The sequence below is a fragment of the Cupressus sempervirens genome, chromosome 2, assembly GCF_028749045.1.
Source record: "Cupressus sempervirens isolate cs-2001-9-10 chromosome 2, ASM2874904v1, whole genome shotgun sequence".
Classification (NCBI taxonomy): domain Eukaryota; kingdom Viridiplantae; phylum Streptophyta; class Pinopsida; order Cupressales; family Cupressaceae; genus Cupressus; species Cupressus sempervirens.
Window position 1 is genome coordinate 556,070,659 of NC_143119.1, and position 19,708 is coordinate 556,090,366.

The 19,708-nt window shown below is 43.7% G+C and overlaps 1 non-coding gene and 3 pseudogenes across 1 annotated transcript; 1 reads left to right on the forward strand and 3 right to left on the reverse strand.

Moving 5' to 3' along the window:
• Positions 1-863: 863 nt before the first annotated feature.
• Positions 864-10,021, forward strand: LOC149573767 (uncharacterized; annotated as a pseudogene).
• LOC149573768 (25S ribosomal RNA) lies at positions 9,016-10,025 on the reverse strand (annotated as a pseudogene).
• Positions 10,026-10,513: 488 nt separating this feature from the next.
• Positions 10,514-10,667, reverse strand: LOC149573769 (5.8S ribosomal RNA). The gene has a single exon (XR_016361203.1). It is a non-coding gene; the product is annotated as a 5.8S ribosomal RNA (ribosomal RNA).
• A 1,092-nt stretch (positions 10,668-11,759) lies between these two features.
• Positions 11,760-12,647, reverse strand: LOC149573770 (18S ribosomal RNA; annotated as a pseudogene; the record flags this gene model as incomplete).
• Between the last annotated feature and the right edge of the window lie 7,061 nt (positions 12,648-19,708).

The window sequence follows — 19,708 nt, forward strand, 5'->3', positions numbered from 1 at the left end:
TTGAATCAATGAAAGGGGCATGGGAGAGGCTCGTAGCAATCACCTCTCCTATATAAGCTATTAGTACGAGGCTCCTTTTGCATTAGAAATTTGTGATAGCATAGAAAAATCCATTAAAAATACAATTCAATGAAAAATGTGACCAAACAGCCATCCACGACACCATTTTTGGATCTCAGCCAGATCAGGTCAATGAAAATGGCTCATCCAGATCGGGTCAACTAGAATGGCTCACCCAGATCGCGTCGGCCAAAATGGCTCACCCAGATTGGGTTTGCTAGCATGGCTCAGCCACCTTTTTTTGCTGAGAGCTTTTATTATTAAAGCTCCTATGTAGCCACGATAAGTACACTGTGAAAAATTACTAGAGCGCCAAGCACCCATAGAAAATTGCCATTATACCAAGAAACATCGAAGTGCTAGACAAGGGCTCACATTTAGATCAAGTTTTGAAATCACAAAAAAGACATGCCATGGATCGGAAACCCCTACCTCACCTTTTCCAAAATTGAGTCATCGAAAAACATGATCTAAAGGAGAGCCAAGGAAAAGCACTGAGATCGCTTCATGCCCCTTTCATTGATTCAACATCAACATACACCCTGTGAAAACCCAACAATCTGATCCGCCTAGACACCAATGTTGAATCAATGAAAGGAGCATGGGAGAGGCTCGCGGCAATCACCTCTCCTATATAAGCTATTAGTGTGAGGCAACTTTTGCATTTTAAATCTGTGATAGCACAGACAAATCCCTTAAAAATCTAATTCAGTGAAAAATGTGACCAAACAGCCATCCACGACACCGTTTTTGGAGCTCGGTCAGATCGGGTTGGCTAGAACGGCTCGCCTAGATCAACTAGCATGGCTTGCCCAGAATGGCTCGGCCAGCATGGCTTTCCTAGATCAGGTCCACCAGAACCGCCTGTCCAGATCAGCTTAGCCAGCATGGTTCGGCCAGATCGGGTCGGCCAGCATGGCTCACCCAGATCGGGTTAGCCAGGCTAGCTTACCCACCATTTTTCGATCACACTACCTCCCCTATATAAGCTATTAGTGCAAGGCTTACTCTACATCATAAATGTACATTCAGTGGACAAGAACCTTAAAACCCAATTCAATGAAAAATGTGATCGAATAGCCATCCACAAACCCATTTTTGATGAGGTTGTCAACGGAGACAAAGATTGGCATTGGTTAGGCGATTTGATTGCATTAGTGAGGGGGGTAAATTGATCAATTTTTGGAGACCGACTAGAATGGCTCAACAACCATTTTATAGTGAAAGCTACCCAATTTGAGAATTATGACTCAAGTAGAATGGCTCAGGTACCCATTTTATATCACAAGTTACCCAAATTTGAAAATTATGGCTCGGCTTGAATTTTGTATTGTAGGCAACCCAATTCAAAATTAATGGCTCGACTAGAAGGGCTCAACATCCATTTTATATCCAAGGCTACCCAAATTGAAAATTATGACTCAACTTTATTTCGAGCACACTGCCTCTCCTATATAAGATATTAGTGCAAGGCTTGCTCTGCATTCAAGAATATGCATTCATGTAGACAAGTGCCTTAAAAAAATCAATTCATTGAAAAATGTAACCGAATAGCCATCCATGACCAAGTTTTTGCTGAATTTGGCAACGGAACCAAAAATTGACATCGGTTAGGTGGTGTGATTTCATGAGCCATGGGAGTAAATTGACGGTGATGAAAGATGGTAAGTCAACTAGGTGAGATGACTTGACTTGGTGAGCCGACCTAGCAAGCAGAATTGGTGAGCGAACTTAAAGACTCGACTTGGTGGGTGCACTTGAACTTTTGACTCATGAGCCACCTTGGCGAGCTGACTTGGGGAATCGAGCTAGAAATCTGACATGGTGAGAAGACTTTAAGACGTGACTGGGTAGGGTAACTTGGTAAGGCAACATGGTAAGTCAATGTGGTGACTTGACTTGGTGAGCATCCACTTAAAGAGTCAACTCATTGAGGCAACTTTTTGGGGTGACTTGGCGAGCCCACATGGTGAGATACCTCAACAAGCAGAGTTGGCTAGCCTGGTGGTGAGATGACTTGGCTAGCAAACTTGGCTAGCCTAAACGAACTTAAAGAGTCGACTTGCCAAGACTACTTGGTGAGCCGACCTAGTGGGGTGACTTGATGAATGAACTTAAAGAGTCAACTTGGTGGGCCAACCTGGCAAGGTGACTTGATGAACGAACTTAGAGAGTCAACTTGGTGAGAGTACTTGGTGAATTGATGAGCTGACCTAGCCGAGTGACTTGGTGATCAAACTTAAAGAGTCCACTTGGTGGGCCAACCTGGTGGGGTGACTTGATGAATGAACCTAAAGATTCATCTTGGTGAGAGTACTTGGTGGGTAGACATAGCAGGGTGATTTGATAAATGAACTTAAAGAGTCAACTTGGTGAGAGTACTTGGTGGGGTGACTTGATGAAAGGACATAAAGAGTCATGTTGGTGAGAGTACTTGGTGGGGTTTCTTGATGAACACACTTGAAGAATTGACTCGGTTTGAGTACTTCGTAGGGTGACTTGATGAACAAACTTAAAGAGTTGACTTGGTGAGAGTACTTGGTGGCTCGACTTGATGAGAAAACTTAAAAAGTCAACTTGGTGAGAGTACTTGGTGGGGTGCACTGATGAACGGACTTAAAGAGTTGACTTGGTGGGCTGACCTTGTGTGGTGATTTGATCAATGGACTTATAGTGTCGACTTGGTGAGAGTACTTGTTCTGGTGACTTGATGAACGGATGTAAAGAGTCAACTTGGTGAGAGTACTTGGTGGCGCGACTTGATGATCAGACTGAAAGAGTCTACTTGTTGAGAGTACTTGACGAGGTGAACTGATGAACGGACTTAAAGAGTCAACTTGGTGAGAGTACTTGGTGGGCTGACCTGGTCGGGTGACTTGATGAATGAACTTAAAGAGTCAACTTGGTGAGAGTACTTGTTCAGGTGACTTGATGAATGGACTTAAAGAGTCAACTTGGCGAGGTGACTTGATGAAAGGACTTAAAGAGTCAACTTCGTGAGAGTACTTAGTAGGGTGACTTGATTAACAGACTTAAGGGGTCAACTTGGCAAGGTGACTTGATGAATGTACCTAAAGAGTTTACTTGGTGAGAGTACTTGGTGGGGTGACTTGATGAATAGACTTAAAGAGTCAACTTGGTGAGAGTACTTGGTGGGGTGACTTGATGAATGCACTTTGAAGTGTTGACTTGGAGGGGTGACTTGATGAACGGACCTAAAGAGTTGACTTGGTGAGAGTACTTGGTGGGGTGACTTGATGAAAAAACTTAGAGTCAACTTGGTGAGAGTAATTGTTGGGGTGACTTGATGAACGCACTTGAAGAATCGACTTGGTTAGAGCACTTGGTGGGGTGACTTGATGAACGGACTCAAAGAGTCAACTTGGTAAGAGTACTTGGTGGCTCGAATTGATGAGCAGACTTAAAGAGTCCACTTGGTGAGACTACTTGGCAGGGTGAATTGATGAACGGACTTAAAGAGTCAACTTGGTGGGCTGACCTAGTGGGGTGACTTGATGAACGGACATCAATAGTCAACTTGGTGAGAGTACTTGTTCTGGAGACTTTATGAACAGACTTAAAGAGTTGACTTGGTGGGGTGAGTTGATGAAAGGACTTAAAGAGTTGACTTGGTTAGATTACTTGGTGGAGTGACTTGATGAATGGACTTAAAGGGTCAACTTGGCGGGGTGACTTGGTGAACGGACCTAAAGAGTTGACTTGGTGAGAGTACATGGCAGGGTTAACCGATGAATGGACTTAAAGAGTCAACTTGGTGGGAGTACTTGGTGGGCCAACCTTGTGGGTTGACTTGATGAAGGGACATAAAGAGTTGACTTGGTGAGAGTACTTGTTCTGGTGACTTGATGAACAGACTTAAAGAGTCAACTTGGTGGGGTGACTTGATGAAAGGACTTAAAGAGTCAACTTGGTGAGAGTACTTGGTGGGGTGACTTGATGAATAGACTTAAAGGGTTGACATGGCGAGGTGACTTGATGAAAGGACCTAAAGAGTTGACTTGGTGAGAGTACTTGGTGGGGTGACTTGATGAACAGACTTAAAGAGTCGACTTGGTGAGAGTACTTGGTGGGGTGACTTGATGAACGCACTTGAAGAATCAACTTGGTTAGAGTACTTGGTGGGGCGACTTCATGAACGGACTCAAAGAGTCAACTTGGTGAGAGTACTTGGTGGCTCAACTTGATGAGAAAACTTAAGGAGTCAACTTGGTGAGAGTACTTGGTGGGGTGAACTGATGAATGAACTTAAAGAGTCAACTTGGTGGGAGTACTTGGTGGGCCGACCTGGTGGGGTGACTTGATGAACAGACTTAAAGAGCCAACTTGGTTAGAGTACTTTTTTTGGTGACTTGATGAATGGACTTTAAGAGTTGACTTGGTCGGGTGACTTGATGAAAGGACTTAAAGAGTCGACTTGGTGAGAGTACTTGGTGGGGCAACTTCATGAACATACTTAAAGGGTCCACATGGCAAGGTGACTTGATGAACGGACCTAAAGAGTTGACTTGGTGAGAGTACTTGGCGGGGTGAACTAATGAACGGACTTAAAGAGTTAACTTGGTGGGAGTACTTGGTGGGCCAACTTGGTGGGGTGACTTGATGAATGGACTTAAAGAGTCAACTTGGTGAGAGTACTTATTTTGGTGACTTGATGAACGAACTTAAAGAGTCGGCTTGGTGGGGTGACTTGATGAAAGGACTTAAACAGTTAACTTGGTGGGGTGACTTGATGAATGAAGTTAAAGGGTTGACTTTGTGGGGTGACTTGATGAACGGACCTAAAGAGTTGACTTGGTGAGAGTATTTGGTGGGGTGACTTGATGAACAGACTTAGAGAGTCGACTTGGTGGGCCGACCTAGTTGGGTGACTTTGTGAATGGACTTAAAGAGTCAACTTGGTTAGAGTACTTGGTGTTCTGACCTTGTGGGGTGGCTTGATGAACGGACTTAAAGAGTTGACTTGGTGCACTGACCTCATGTGGTTTCTTGATGATCGAACTTAAAGATTCAACTTGATGAGAGCACTTGGTACGCTAACCCAACTGGTCAAGCAAACTGAAAGAGTCAACTTGTTGAGGCTACTTGGTGGGGTGACCTGGTGACCCCACTTGGTGAGGTGACTCGATGAACGAAGCTATCCAACCCTTGGTTTCCATCCCTGAGGAGAGGAAACTTGATGAGCTGACTTGGTGAGAAGACTTAAAGAGTCAACTTGGTGAGGCAACTAGATGGGTTGGGTCATTGAGGTGACTTGGTGGGGTGACTCGATGAGCTGACCATGTGAGAAGACCTTGTGAGCAAACTAAAAGTGTCGACTTGGCGAGCATGCTTGAACAATCAACTTGTTGAGCTGACTTGGAAAGCCGACATTGCGATCTAGGTTTAAGACGTGACTTGGTGAGGTGATGCAAGAAGGTCTCGTTAATACCATAAACTTATAATAGAACCATAGAAATAATAGAAAATGTGAGAACAAAATGTGGTCCTGTCATTTGGACCGTAGAAGTGGAATTGCATAATTCATAAGCACAATATGCTAACCCACATGGGCACCTTCACTGCAACAGTCTATAAGACAAGCTGCCAGCTATCACCTAGAGTTGTCCTAGATAACGTTCAGGCCTTTCTTAAATAGGAAATTGTATGCTAGCCGGGAAGGTTCTAGATGCTTGGACTTAATGCCTATGGCTGGAAAACCTTGACAATACACATAAGTCTGCCTAATACATCTTTGACAAATTATTTTAGAAATTTTGATAGCCCAACTTTCGAAGGCCATAACTCATGAATCATTGCTCTGATTGGCTATTATAACCACTTTTTGAAAATGCTAGCTCCTGATCTACAGGCTCAAGAATGCTATTATAACCCTTCCCTCTATTTTTCAAACCTCATTCGAGCACTCTAAGGCCTCCAACGGTGAGCCTGAAGATTTTTAGCCTATTTTTCCTATAAAAATTTGTAATAACTTCTTGACACTTATGCTTGAGCTAACTTGGTGAGTGAACTTAGAGAGTCAACTCATTGAGGCAACTTGGTGGGGTTGACTTGGCAAGGTGAAACCCACTTGGTGAGAAAACTATTAGAGTCAACTTGGTGAGCGAGCTGGAATTGCTGGCTTGGCGAGCTGACATTGCGAGTGGGCTTAACGAGGCGAGTTGGTGGGGCAACTTGGCAAGTGGAATTAAAGAGCCAACTTGGTGAGGCAACTCGGTGAGTTAGTTTGTTTAGATGACATGGTGAGCCGAACTGGGGAGGCAACCTGGCGAGCAAACTTGGTGAGCTGACTTGGAGAACCGAATTGGGGAGTCAACCTAGCGAGCAAACTTGAAGAGTCAACTCATTAAGGAAAAAGAGATCATGATAGGCCCCGTAAGGCAAAAAAGAATAAAATTTTGGGAGTTCAAAAAAAAATGTTACCCAGTTTTGGATCACACACAGGGCTTGGGTCACGTAGCATCGAGGTGCCCTGGGTGACATGATTCGAGCGAAACGTCGATGGTGGCATGATTCATGCAAAAACATTGGAGGCCATTAAGGCTCGAGGTGCTTCGAGTCAAGGTTTCCGAGGCGGGTTGGGTTGAAAACTTTGGGCATTAACCAAAAAGAAAATGTTAACCACTTTTGGATCACGTACACTACTCAAGGCACTTAGAATCAAGTCGAGCACATTGACATGAGTCGTTCAAAAAATTTGGAGACTACTTGAGTCGGGGTATCCGACTCTATTCAAGTTCAAAACTTTGGGACTTGACAAAAAAAATAAAAAAGAAAAAGTTACCTAGTTTTGGATGATGTAAGTGACTTGGGCCACTCAAAATCAAGGCAAGTGCGGTTACATGAGTCAACCGAAAAAAAAAGGAGGCAGTTAAGGCTCAAGGCAATTCGAGTTGGGGTAGCTGAGTCAATTCAAAAACTTTGTTTATTAGCCAAAAAAAGAGTTAATCACTTTTGGATCATGTACATGACTTGGGGCACATAGAATCAAGTCAAGCATGGTGACATGAGTGGTTTAAAAAAATTGCAGGCGATTAAGGCTTGAGGCGATTTGAGTCAGGGTTTCTGACATGATTCGGGTTGAAATCTTTGGGTGTTAACCAAAGAAGGAAGAAGTTAACCACTTTTGGATCATGTACATGACTCGGGGCACCAAGTCGAGCATGGTGACATGAGTCCTATGAAAAAACTAGAGGCAGTTAAGGCTCGAGGCGATATGAGTCAGGGTCGCTGACACAATTTGGGTTGAAAACTTTGGGCATTAACCCAAAAAAAAAAAGTTGACCACCTTTGGATCATGCACATGACTTGGCACACTTAGAATCATGTTGAGCATGGTGACATGAGTCATGCAAAAAATTGGAGGTAGTTAAGGCTCGACACAATTTGAGTCAGGGTTGGCATAGTTGGGGCGATTCGTGTCGGGGTTGCCGACACAGTTCTAGTTGAAAACTTTGGGCATTAACCCAAAAAAAAAAAGTTGACCTCTTTTGGACCACGTACATGACTCGAGGCACTTAGAATCAATTCAAGCATAGTGACATGGGTTGTGCAAAAAATTTGGAGGTGATTAGGCTCGAGGCGATTTGAGTCGAGGTAGCCAACTCGATTTGAGTTCAAAACTTTGGGCATTAACCAAAAAAATAAGTTGACCAATTTTGGATCACATACAGGAGTTGTCTACCCTTGTGAAAATTACAAAACCTGGGGACTCACCTGGAATTTGCAATCAGAAGATTTTTCTACCCTCACAAAAATTTACAAACCCCACCTGATCGAAATTTGGACTTGGAAGATTTTTCGCCCTTGCGAAATTTACAAACCCCACCCGCTTGGAAATTGGCACTTGGACATTATGAAATCCCACCCACCCAGAATTTAGAATTGGAAGATTTTTTTTCCCTCACAGAAATTGCAAACCCAACCCGCCTGAAATTGCACTGATTATGAACCCGACCCACATGGAAATTGCACTTGGAAGAATTTTTTGCCCTCGAGGAAATTTTGGCACTCGGGAGATTTTTTTGCACTCGCGAAAATCACAAAAATCCACTCGCCGGGAATTTGGCACTTGGGAGATTTTTCTGCCCTTTCAAAAATTGCAAACCCAACTAGCTCAAAATTTGGGACTTGGGAGATTTTTTTTTCCCTCGTGGAAATTTTACAAAACCCCACTCGCCCAAAATTTGGCACTCAGGAGATTTTTCTTCCCTGGTAGAAATTTCTACAAAACCCCTCCCTCCTGCTCGAAATTTGGCACTCGGGAGATTTTTCTACCCTGGAAAAAAATTGCAAACCACACCTACCAAGAATTTGGCACCTGGGAAATTTTTACGCCCTCGCAAAAATTGCAAACCCCACCTGCCGAGAATTTGGCACTTGGGATATTTTTTCACCCTCGCAGAAATTGAAAACCCCACCCGCCCAAAATTTGGCACTTGGGAGATTTTTTCGCCCTTGCAAAAAAATTTACAAAACCCCACCCATGTGTAATGTGGCACTTGGGAGATTTTTCTGCCCCGGTAGAAATTGCAAACCCCACCTATCGGGAATTTGGCACTTGGGAGATTTCTTCGCCCTCGTAGAAATTTTTACAAAACCCCACCACACTGAGAATTTGGCACTTGGGAGATTTCTTTGCCCTCATGAAAATTTTCACAAAACCCCACCCACTCAAAATTTGGCACCTAGGAGAGTTTTTTCACCCTTGCTAAAATTACAAACCCCTCCGGCCCAAAATTTGGCACTTGGAAGATTTTCCCACACTCGCACAAATTGCAAACCGCACCCACCGAGAATTTGGCACCTAAGAGATTGTTATGACCTCGCAAAAAAAACTTGCTAACCCCACCCACCCAGAATTTGGCACTTGGGAGATTTTCTCGCCCTCGTGCAAATTAAAAACCCTACCCGCCTCAGAGTCAAAAAAGGTTTTATGAATTGAGGCAACAAAAGGTTGAATCTCAGTGGATCATGGCAGCAAGGCCACTTTGCTACTTACAATACCCCATCGCTTATTTAAGTCATTTGCAAAAGATTCTTCTTGTCGACCAGTTGAAATTAATATCCAAGGTTGCTCCAATGGGCTAATGTGCCGATCGGAGATGGCTAATGAAACGGGCCCGTAGGAGTGCAAGAGCACCCCTAGTGTGGGTCGCGATGCAACCGGAGTGAGATATGCATCGCATCTAGCATGGATTCTGACTTAGAGGCATTCAGTCATAATTCGACACATGGTAGCTTTGCACCGCTGGCTTTTCAATCAAGCGCGATGACCAAATGTGTGAATCAACAATTCCTCTCATACTAAGTTGAATTACTATTGCGATGCGGATCATCAGTAGGGTAAAACTAACCTATCTCATGATGGTCTAAACCCAGCTCACGTTCCCTATTGGTGGGTGAACAATCCAACACTTGGTGAATTTTGCTTCACAATGATACGAAGAGTCGACATCGAAGGATCAAAAAGTAATGTTGCTATGAACACTTGGCTGCCACAAGCTAGTTATCCCTGTGGTAACTTTTCTGACACCTCTAGCTTCAAATTTTGAAAGTCTAAAGGATCGATAGGCCACGCTTTCATGGTTTGTATTCATACTAAAAATCAAAATTGAATGAGCTTTTACCATTTTATTCCACACGAGATTTATGTTCTTGTTGAGCTCATCTAAGGACACCTATGTTATCTTTTAACAGATGTGCCACCCCAGCCAAACTCCCCACCTGACAATGTCTTCCACCCGGATCGGTGCGCCTAGATGCACCTTAAGGCCAAAAATAGGGGCATTGACCCATCTCTACCTCATGGAATAAGTAAAATAACATTAAAAGTAGTAGTATTTCACTTGCACCTGAAAGCTCCCACTTATTCTACACCTCTCAAGTCATTTCACAAAGTCGGACTAGAGTCTAGCTCAACAGGGTCTTCTTTCCCCGCTGATTCTACCAAGCTCATTCCCTTGGCTATGGTTTTGCTAGATAGTAGATAGGGAGAGTGGGAATCTCATTAATCCATTCATGCGCATCACTAATTAGATGATGAGGCATTTGGTTACCTTAAGAGAGTCATAGTTACTCCCGCCATTTACCCACGCTTGGTTGAATTACTTCACTTTGACATTTAGAGCACTGGGCAAAAATCACATTGTGTCAGCATCCGCTTATTGATATGCTTAAACTTAGTAGGTATTCATGCCTAACTTGGGGACACAGTAGAGATGCAGCATTCTTGCACTGCAGTTGGCCACTGACCCTAGAATAAAGTTCCTTGCGAGGAATCATTCAATCAGCGCAAACCAACACTAGCCTTTGCGAACCCTCGCTCATCGCAACGGATCGACGGAGCTCATGCTCATTTTAGCTGACTGCGTGCAACTTGCGGACATGGACAACAATCTTTGCTCCTCCCTAGGGAGGGAAAATTTTTGTAGTGTGACACCCAAGCAAATGTGCCCTTGGGAAAGGCCTCAGGTGCAACTTGCGTTCAAAGACTTGATGATTCACGAGATTCTGCAATTCACACTAAGTATTGCATTTCGCCACATTCTTCATCGTGGTGAGAGCCAAGATATCCATTGTTGAGAGTTGTGATTTTGTTATGTTTTGGTCTTTTAGTGACCCAAGCCCGCAAGGCATTGGATCACGCTTTGTTCTTTGGATTTCTAAGGTACACGATGCACCTGTGTGTTTGGTGTTGACACATCCCAAACCCCAAGCATTCAAATGGTGCAATGAGGAACACTATGGTGTGTCCCCACCCCATCACCTCGCAAAGGTGGGAGTTGATGCATGGGAGAGCCATGTCAGTAGATGGGGACCTTGCCCTACAAATCATGCGAGTGCACCCATCCTAAACATAGAATGCTCCAAGCGACAAGTCAAAAAACTTGGGCAAGGCAACAAGGGGTTGTGGCAGTCCTAACTTGCCGCTGTCGAAATGACAGATCCCTGGCATAGCACCGTGCACGCAATCAAACCATGAAATCTCAATGGGGGATGAGGCCCAGACCCCCTCTAAACTACAACCAAGTAGAGACCTCTCGCTTTGATGTAGATGTTGTTCGAAGGCATCGATCCTAATCCAGATTGCATATGAGTCTCTTCTTCGCCCCACGGGGAATCCACGCTTTCGATCATGACATTTGACATGACCCTTCACCTGCATGGCACTAGACCGCTAGCTTGGCCATCTAGCACATCACTACAGGGCCAAGTGTCTACATGTCACTAAGATTTTGGGGATGAGGAGGAGGCTAGCTCCATCCCATCCAAAACCTTTTAGGCCAGGGAGAGAAACTCATTGGTTGCATCAGTGTAGCGTGCGTGCGACCCAGAACATCTAAGGGCATCATAGACCTATTATTGCCTTAAACTTCCATGGCCTAGGAGGCCATAGTCCCTCTAAGAAGCTGGTCGTGAAGGGGAACCTCCACGTAGCTAGTTAGCAGGCTAAGGTCTTGTTCGTTAATGGAATTAACTAAACAAATCACTCCACCAACTAAGAACGACCATGGACCACCACCCATAGAATCAAGAAAGAGCTCTCAATCTATCAATCCTTACTATGTCTGGACCTGGTAAGTTTCCCTATGTTGAGTCAAATTAAGCCACAGGCTCCACTCCTAATGGTTCCCTTCCATCAATTCCTTTAAGTTTCAGCCTTGCGACCATACTCCCCCTAGAACCCAAATACTCTAATTTCTCAAAAGGTGTTGGCGGAGTCCTTAGAGAAACATCCACTGATCCCTGGTTGACATTGTTTATGGTTGAGACTAGGACGGTATCTGATCGTCTTCGAGCCCCTAACTTTCATTCTTGATAAATTAAAACATCCTTGGTAAATGCTTTCGTAGTGGTTTGTCTTCCATAAATCAAAGAATTTCACCTCTGACAATGAAATATGAATGCCCCCGATAGTCCCTATTAATCATTACTCTGGTCTTGAAGGCTAATGGAATAGGACCAGACTCCTATCGCATTATTCCATGCTAATGTATTCAGAGCGTAGGCTTGCTTTGAGCACTCTAATTTTTTCAAAGTAATGGCACCGGAACTAAGACCCAGCCAATTAAGGCCAGGAACATGCCACTGGCAGAAGGGATGTGAGGGCCAATGCACACCCAAAAGGCGGACCGACCGTGATGACCCAAGGTCCAACTACAAGCTTTTTAACTATGACAACTTAAATATACGCTATTGGAGCTAGAATTATCATGGCAGCTGGCACCAGACTTGCCCTCCAATGGATCCTCGTTAAGGGATTTAGATTGTACTCATTCCAATTACCTAGATCAATGAGCCCAGTATTGTTATTTATTGTCACTACCTCCCCGTGTCAGGATTGGGTAATTTGCATGCCTATTTCCTTCCTTGGATGTGGTAGCCATTTCTCAGGCTCCCTCTCTGGAATCAAACCATAATTCTTCATCACTCGTCACCACCATGGTAGGCCTCTATCCTACCATCAAAAGTTCCTAAGGATGAACACTCACACTAGCATTTTCAGACAAGTTTCAATCTCATGCACATGCACATACCGAAAAACTGCACTACGAGGGAACCACCAGCGAGCACCCACATCTCAGCAAAAAGAATTCATGTAATTTCTTCCCCTAGACAGACACGTTGGGCCTACACTTGTCAAAGCATTGCAAAGACGAGCACTCCGATTCATATGAGCCTAAGAAGAACATCTCATACCAAACCTGTTCCCCCAAAATGCTCAAATCACAAATGCTTGCAGGAGAGTCATAATGCAAAGATGTACATTGCACACGTGATTGAGTAAGGGCACTCAGAGACACCCATTTCCTAGGCATATGCCCCCTACATGCTTTTTGGTGCACATTGTACAAATGGCCATACTTCGACAAGCCCTCCCAGAATTTTGCATCTGAAGAGAGATAAAATGCCTAGGACTTTTTGTCTACACAATGCAAACACCCAACACTCTCTTTAGGGGGAAGCTAAAGAAGAGTATCTCCCATAGAACCCATGAGCTACAACCATTCGGATTGCACGAGCAGGACAGGGCATGGAGAGTTTTCGCATCCAAACAAAAATTATTGGTAATACTCTACACTTCTACTAGCCTGTACCAAAAAAGCTATCACGACAGTGCCTCACACTTCTGTAGGATGAGACAGTGAAGAGGCGAGCATGCACTGAGAATGAACTAGAAAATAAATTATGTAGCAACCAAACCTTTCACCGGCCCCCCTCTCAATCCTAAGGCTCTACCAATCAGAAAAAACTTAGGGTGGAGAGTGGACCCTTGATGAAATTAGGGACATCAAGCAATGCACTTGTGCAACCATCTCTTTTCTTCTTACCATTCAGGCAGGATAAAAATGCAATGATAGAACGTGCCAAGAGACGGAGCCCTTGGCTAAAAGATACAACTCCATACACTCAGCAACAAGTCCATCTTAGAATCGAACACCAAATGTGCAGTGTGTTGCAAGCTATGCAGACACCTACATATAGGGTATCCAACAAAACAAAGTGATAAGTACTTCCCACCAGCTCCACCATTGTGATTACAGAAAGGGATATTCTCACCACCACAGATTAATGACCATCATTACTATCTCAGAATAGATACACACACATCGAGCTTCATCCAATCAATTGGATGAATTTCACCTTAAAGGGGCCCAATCCAAAAATTTTGGAGGTCATCTCCTAGAACTGTCAAGAACAAGGCCAATCTTACATGCAAACTCTGCTACTGTGCAAACATAGGTTGCAATTAAAGAGAAATTACAAGGCCATCACAATGGCTCGAGGCCAATACTCTGACTAAGTCAATTTTCTCTTGCAATCACCATGCCACCATTCATAGAGAGATCTCCCCATTCACTTGTGACATGATGCACAATCCAAGTGCTAGATGCGACCTCGCCCTTGAAAGACTACTTTCCAAGACATCCCTCAATGACACATTGGAACAACAACCACTCTCGAACCATTCCCAATGTTGTGCTGATCAAGTCAGCATAGAGGTGACCTCAGGGCGCTCCTACGTAGCAATTAGGATTTGCTTTCGTACCCATCTCTCACAAAAACCAATGTTAGCTATGAACAAATTTAGAATCCAAGGCTCGTATCCATTGATATCGTCAGTACTAGGTCTATATTCAAAGGCCATAGAGAGGTTCTGATAAGAGAAGCTCCCCTGCTCACTCGCACAAACATCCCAAATGGTAGACACAAGCTCCTGCCCTTACCATCACTCTCGAGATCACTACAATGACACATTGGAATGATAACCGTTGTCAAACAACTCTCAAATTTGTGCTGGTGGAGTGAGAAAGAAGAGCAACTTTGGGGAGCCACGCATAACAAACGGGCTACTGCTTCATTCTGCTCTTATATTTAGATCCAATGCCATTGATTTTTTTTGGAATTTGAGGCTGCATTCCTCCTTGCTCACACAACCAATGGCTCTTCTGATCAAATGGCCATGGGGAGCTTCCGATAACAAAATCTCCCTTATCACTCATGATGTGTAGCCCAACTGCTAGATGATGGCTTGCCCTTTAGATCGTTGCCCAGGCAACCACCACAATGGCACCATTGGAATGACAAATACTGCTAAACCATTCCAAAAATTTTGCGCCAAAGAAGTTTTTGGAAAGAGAATGACTCTAGGGAGAGAGCCCTCACATAGAAAAATCAGGATGGCTTCATGGCCCTTCCAATAGAAACAATGCTGGTGCCAATATTCAAAATCCAAATAACGTGTCTTTCTTGAACACCTGCACTGATTCTCTTGGGGAGGGTCACTGAGAGATTTTTTTATCAAAGCTCCCATTGTAGCCATGATAGGCACAAAAAAAATTGTTAGAGCACCAAACACCCACCTCATTGCTAGACAAGGGCTCACCATTAGATCAACTTAGAAATCACTGAACAGACACGCTGTAGAATGGAAACTGCTGCCAAGTCTCTTCCATAATTGTGTCGGTCTGAGTGATCAAAGAAGGTGATCTAAGAGAGATTTCAAGGCTAGGAATTCATTGGGGGATTCACACCGATAGAAAAAATTCATGCAATACCCGAGCAATACTGGACGGAGGTGCTAGATGAAGGCTCTCATTTTAGATCAAGTTTTAAAATCACAAAGTAGACGCGGTGAGGGCTAGCAACCGCTGCCAAACCTTTTTCCAAAATTGCACTAGCTGAGTGATAAGAAAACATGATCTAAAGGAGATTCAAGGAATAGCACCTCGAGGGTGGGCTTCATGCCCCTCTAATTGATTCAACGTCAGTGTCCACCATTTCAAAATCTGACATATCCATTTGCCCTAACACCGGCATTGAATCAATGAGAGGAGCAAGGGAGAGGCTCGTGACAACCACCTCTCTATGTAATCTATTAGTGCAAGGCTTGCTCTACATTAGAAATTAGCAAACACACCAACAACTACATTGAAAATCCAAATCATTGAAAATTATGACCAAACAGCCATCCACGACCCAATTTTTTATGAGGTCGTCAGAGGAGCAAAAGATTGTCATCGGTTAGGAGATGTGAATTCATGGAGCGAAGGGAGTGAAATGGTCATTGTGCTCATCCGATCAACTAGATGAATTTCACCTTGAAGGGGCCCAATCCAAAATTTCTAGAGGTCATCTCCTAGAACTGTCAAGAACAAGGCCAATCTTACATGAAAACTCTGCTATTGCGCAAACATAGGTTGCAATTAAATAGAAATTGCAAGGCTATCACAATGGCTTGAGGCCAATTCTTTGACTAAGTCAATTTTCTCTTGTAATCACCATGCCATCATTCACAGAGAGAACTCCCCATTCACTTGTGACACGACGCACAATCCAATTGCTAGACGCAAGCTCGCCCTTGAAAGCCCACTTTCCAAGACATCCCTCGATGACACATTGGAATGACAAACACTGTCGAACCATTCCCAAAATTTTTCGATCGAGTTGGCTTAAAGGAAACCTTAAGGAGCTCCCTCTTAGCAATCGAGATGTGCTTTCATACCCATCTCTCACAAAAACCAATGTTAGCTGTGAACAAATTTAGAATCCAAGGCTCATATCCATCGATATCGTCAACATCACTCTCTAGATCACTGCAATGATACATTGGAATGACAACCGCTATCGAACAACTCCTAAATTTATGCTGATGGAGTGAGAAAGAAGAGCAATGTTGGGGAGCCGCACATAGAAAATGAGCTGCTACTTCATTCTACTCTTATATAGATCTGATGTCATTGATTTCATTTGGAATCCAAGGCTGCATTCATCCCTTCTCACACAAGCAATGGCTCTTCTCATTGAATGGCCATGGGGAGCTTCTGATTACAAAGGCTCCCTTGTCACTCGTGATGCACAGCGCAACTGCTAGACAATGACTCATCCTTTAGATCGTTGCCCAGGCAAGTACTATAATGGCACCATTGGAATGACAACCACTGTTGAACCATTCCAAAAAAAATTGCGAAAAAAGTTGTTGCAAAGAGAACGACTCTGGGGAGAGATTCCTCGTATAGAAAAATCGAGATAGCTTCATGGCCCTCCCAATAGAAATGATACTGGTGCCAATATTCTAAATCTGAATAATGTGTCTTTCTCGAACACCAACACTAATTCTATTGGGGAGGGTTGTCAAGAGCTTTTGTTATCAAAGCTCCCATTGTAGCCGCGATAGGCACACAAAAAATTGCTAGAGTATCAGGCACCCACCTCATGGCTAGACAAGGGCTCGCCATTAGATCAACTTTGAAATTTCTAAATAGACGTGCTGTAGAATGGCAACTACTACCAAGTCTCTTCTGTAATTACGTTGGTTGAGTGATCGAAGAAGGTGATCTAAGAGATAGTCCAAGGGTAGGCATTCGTTGGGGGATTCGTGCCGATAGCAAAAATTTATGCAATACTTGAGCAACACCGGATGGAGGTGCTAGATGAGGGCTCCAATTTTAGATCAAATTTTCAAATCACCAAGTAGACATGGTGAGGGCTGGCAATTTTTGCCAAACCTTTTTCTAAAACTGTGCCAGCTGAGTGACAATAAAACAAGATCTAAAGGAGAGTTGAGGAATAGCACCTAAAGGGTGGGCTTCATGCCCCTCTAATTGATTCAACGTCGGCATCCACCATTTCAAAATTTGACATATCTATCCACCTTGACACCAGCATTGAATCAATGAGAGGTGCATGGGAGAGTCTCACGGCAACCACCTCTCCTATATAAGCTATTAGTGTGAGGCTCGCTCTGCATTAGAAATTAGCGAACACACCGACAACTGCATTAAAAATCCAAATTGTTGAAAAATGTGACTAAAAAGCCATTCACGACCCCATTTTTTATGAGGTTGGTAGAGGAGCAAAATATTTTCATCAGTTAGGAGATGGGAATTCATGGAGCCAAGGTAGTGAAATGGCCACCTTTTGGAGATCGGGTGGAACAGCTCGGCTTGGGTGGACCAACTCAGGTAGGATGACTCGACAATACTATTTGACTTGGTGCCTTTTTTGAGGTTTACTTGAGAGGAGCGGACACAATGTCGGCCTTGATCATCTAGGAGTCTAAGTAGGATGACATGGTAACAATGGCTCAACATTTGGAGTGTCTATGGCAGCTGAATGGGATTTGAATTCATGGAGCCAAGGGAGTGAAATGGTCATCGAGCTCATTCGATCAACTGGATGAATTTCACATTGAAGGGGCCCAATCCAAAAGTTTCGAAGGTCATCTCCTAGAACTGTCAAGAAAAAAGGCCAATCTTACATGCAAACTCTGCTACTGCACAAACATAGGTTGTAATTATAGAGAAATTGCAAGGCCATCACAATGGCTCGAGGCCAACGCTCTGACTACTAAGTCAATTTTCTCCTGCAATCACCGTACTGTCGTTCATAGAGAGATATCCCCATTCACTTGTGATGACGCACAATCCAAGTGCTAGACGCGAACTTGCCCTTGAAAGGCCACTTTACAAGACATTCTGATGACACATTGGAATGAAAATCGCTGTCAAACCATTCCCAATGTTGTGTCGATCGAGTTGGCACAGAGGCAATCTTAGGGAGCTCCCACGTAGCAATTGGGAAGTGCTTTCATACCCATCTCTCACAAAAACCAATGTTAGCTAAAAAAATTTAGAGTCTAAGGCTCGTATCCATCGATATTGTCAGCACTGGGTCTATATTCAAAGGCAATGGAGAGGTTTCGATAAGAGAAGCTCCCCTACTCACTTAAACAAACATCCCAAATGCTAGACGCAAGCTCCCACCCTTAGCATCACTCTCCAGATCACTGCAATGACACATTGGAATGACAACCACTATCGAAAAACTCTCAAATGTGTGCCAATGTAGTGAGAAAGAAGAGCCAGATCAATGAAAATGGCTAAGCCAGATTGGGTCAGCCAGCATGGCTCACCCGGATCAGGTCAACCAGCATGGCTCGGCCACCATTTTTCACCGAGAGCTTTTGATATTAAAGCTCCCATGTAGCCGTGATATGTACACCATGAAAAATTTCTAGAGCACTGAGCACCCATAGAAAATTTCCATTATAGCAAGCAATGTCGGAGTGCTAGACAAGGGCTCACGTTTACATCAAGTTTTAAAATCACCAAAAAGACATGCCATGGATCAGCAACTGTTGCCTCACCTTTTCCAAAATTGTGTCATTGGAAAACATGATCTAAAGGAGAGCCAAGGAAACGCTTTCAGAGATCACTTCATGCCCCTTTCATTGATTCAACATCAGCATACACCATTTGAAAATCCAACAATCCGATCCGCCTAAACACCAATGTTGAATCAATGAAAGGGGCATGGGAGAGGCTCACGACAACCACCTCTCCTATATAAGCTATTAGTGTGAGGCTCCTTCTGCATTTGAAATATGCAATAGCATAGAAAATTCCCTTAAAAATCTAATTCAATTAAAAATGTGACCAAATAGCCATCCACGACACTGTTTTTGGAGCTCGGCAAGATCAGGTCGACAAAAATGGCTCGGCCAGCACGGCTCACCCAAATTGGGTTGGCCAGCATGGCTCGGCCAGCATTTTTCACTGAGAGCTTTTAGTATAAAAGCTCCCATGTAGCTGTGATAAGTACACCATGACAAATTGCTAGAGTGCCAAGCACCCATAGAAAATTGCCATTATACCAAGCAACGTCGGAGTGCTAGAAAAGGGCTCACATTTAGATCAAGTTTTAAAATCACCAAACAAACATGCCATGGATCCGCAGCCACTACCTCACCTTTTCCAAAATTGAGTCATTGGAAAACATGATCTAAATGGAAAAGCACTTAGAGATCACTTCATGCCCCTTTCATTGATTCAACATCAACATACACCATTTGAAAATCCAACAATCTGATCCACCTAGACACCAATGTTGAATCAATGAAAGGGAAATGGGAGAGGCTCATGACAACCACCTCTCCTATATAAGATATTAGTGTGAGGCTCCTTCTACATTAGAAATCTATGATAACACGGACAAATCCCTTAAAAATCCAATTCAATGGAAAATGTGACCAAATAGCCATCCACAACACCATTTTTTGATCTCGGCCAGATCGGGTCAACGAAAATGGCTTGTCCAGATTGGGTCAGCCAGAATGGCTCACCCA